The sequence below is a fragment of the Limulus polyphemus genome, unplaced genomic scaffold (assembly GCF_000517525.1).
Source record: "Limulus polyphemus unplaced genomic scaffold, Limulus_polyphemus-2.1.2 Scaffold6059, whole genome shotgun sequence".
Lineage (NCBI taxonomy): Eukaryota > Metazoa > Arthropoda > Merostomata > Xiphosura > Limulidae > Limulus > Limulus polyphemus.
In genome coordinates this window covers 20,144-23,197 of record NW_013671669.1, presented here as the reverse complement: position 1 = coordinate 23,197, position 3,054 = coordinate 20,144, and positions in this window count along the sequence as shown.

Below are 3,054 nucleotides of genomic sequence, written 5' to 3'. Positions count from 1 at the left end.
TTGATCTTTCACTAGCAACAGCACATTGCTTAGATGACTTATCAGACTGATCAACCAGTACACCAAAATGTATTTCTTCCATAACATTGTTAAAGTTGTTTCAATCAAAATTATATTTATAATTTAGATTTTTGTATCCCATGTGCATTATCTTATAACTTACCAAATAGTCCAAATCCTTATATCCAGCAATATCCAAAGCTTTAATGCCATTAACAAATTTATATAATATTTTGACCATAACTTCATTTATGTCGTTGATGTAAATATAAAAGAAAAAAGGTCCTAATACTGATCCGCGAAGTACCCCACTCATAACATTAATCCAGTTTGACTGAACTCCATTTATAACAACCCCTGATTTCTTTCATCTAGCCACTCTTCTGTCCAATGATCCAACCGATTAATTATACCTAAAGTCATAATTTTTAAGAAGCCTTTTATGTAGCACATTTTGAAATGTTTTCTGAAAATACAGATAGACAAAATTCACACCTAAATTTTCATCTACGAAGGTAGTAACATCTTCAAAGAACGTCAAAAGATTAGTAGAGCAAGATAATCTAGTAGTGGGACCATATTGGCTATCCAACAAAATCTCATTAAATGATTTTGCAGAGCATCTTTTATCTACTTTCAGAATTCTCACCTCTGACTAATATATATAATGACTAGGACCATTTTCATTATTCCTTTAAAAAGTGGTGTAATATTAGCTTACTTACAATCTTTTGGCACATTCGTGCCCACTATTCAAGGACTTAGAAAAAATAATAGCAAGTGGCTCACATACTACATTTTTAATATCTTTCAAAATTCTTCAGTAAATTTTATCTCTTTGAGATTAAGCAAAACATAAGCATAAGGAGGATGGGTGGGAAGTGTGTTTGTTTGTTGTGAATTTCGTGCAAAGCTACACGAGGGCTATCTGCGCTAGCTGTCCCTAACTTAGGAGTGTAACACTAGAAGGATACCGCATACTTTTGAGCTACTCTTTTACAAACGAACAGCTGTATTGACCGTCATATTAACAACTGAAAAGACGAGCATGTTTCGTGGGACAGGGATTTGAACGACCCGCAGATTGCGAGTCAAGCGCCCTAACCACCTGGCCATGCTGGACCAGGATGTGTGACAAAAGGTGAGCATCTAATAAAAATGTCAGCTTCCAATATGATACCTTACCTTCTTAGGGATGAAGGAGCGATCGGGATAAAGGAGAACATACGTTTTGTGGCATGGGATATGAGATACATCAAAGCCTAACATATCCGACCCGCAACGACTATGGGCCAAAATGAGTATGAAAAAGGTCTTCCAAAAAAAGGTGGTATAGAGAACAAAAAGACACGGGTGCAAATGGATGTAGAGTAATGGCATGTAGAATGACATTAAGATTATAATCTGGTAAGGGTGTGGGGTGAGTAGGAGAATCGAAACAAGAGGGAGAAAACTAGAGATAAAAACATGGTGGAAGCGCGAAAAACGAAAAGTAGAGGACAGGACTGCCCTATACCCGGGAGTGGTCGAGGCAGTAAGAACATTGTCTAACAGCCATGTGATGAAATCGGAAAGAAACGGGATACCTATACAGGAGAGAAGGAAACCTTATTGTAGAGGTCAATGGCGAAATATACACCATTTCCTCTGATAAACCAACAAGAAAGAAGGGATGCTACACCTGTGGAGTGTCCATATCGTCTTGCAAGGTAACAGACAATAGCCACGTTATACACCTTGAGTTAATCAAAGATGATAATGATAAACTATAATGGCAATATTTTGATGACATGCATATTTAGAATAATGAAAATTACAAACACTAATTTCCATTAATTGATATTTTAACTAACATTATTTAATGTAATTGTGATTTCAGTTGGTTGTTTTATTGAACAAAACATAATGTTTAGAGAAAATAAGGGAACTATTGGGTCATATAGGCTGTTCCATCCTCTAAACTAAACTAAAACAATTAAAAAAGAACTCAATGCTACCTCTTATTATTAGTATAGTTATTAATTTTTTCTTAAACTCTTAAATACTGCCTCCACAATATCCGAAGCAAATATGTTTCAAATGCCAACCACAATGTTACTAACGTTAGAAAAATAAAACTGTCTTAGCTAAAGATTATTCTTAGCTTCTTAAAATTTATTTGTGTCCCCTAGTCCTACCATTCTCATCATTAAGCCAGTATAAAAAAGAGGATGCATCAACAGTATAAATTACATAAATTTACTGCCTCTACAACATCTGAAGGCAATCCTTTCCAAAGGCCAACCACCTCGTTAGAAAAATAAAACTGTCTTAGCTTAAGATGACTCCTACCTTGACAAAATTTACATTTTTATCCTAGTATTCTTACTGTTAGAAATGAAAAAAATGATGCAACAACACTATCAATTCCCTTTACAATAATAAACTCCTCAATAAGATTCCCTCTAACTCTCATTTTTTCAAGCAAAAACAATTTCAGATCTTAACTACTCATCGTATTAAGACCCCTCCATCCCAGACACAATACTAGTAGCCCCCTTGTGAACTCTTTCTAAGAATTCAATGTCCTTCCTAAGGTAGCCCAAGACTGAACTCAGTATTCCAAATATGGCTTAACCAGTGACCCATACAATGAAATTATAGCCTCTTTAGACTTGTTCTCAAAATTTCTACAAATAAAACCTAAATCTATTTTCCTTACCACTAGCAACAGCACGCTGCTTGGATGGCTTGAGAGACTGATCAATTATTACACAAAAATCCCTTTCTTTCATGACACTTTTAAGGTTGTCCCCATCCAAATTATAGTTATAATTCAAATTATGATACCCCCAAATTCGATATTTTGCATTTATTATAATTAAAACCAATCTGCCATTTATTTACCTAACTCACTAAATTATATAAATTCTTTTGTAAAAAAGCTGCATCCTCCTCATAGTCAGCAACACCCAAAGACCTTAATATCATCAGCAAATTTCTACCATCCCATCAGACTGTGAGTGAAGTGGCGTTGTCCTGGTCTTTCGTATGCCAAACAACTTACAGCATTCA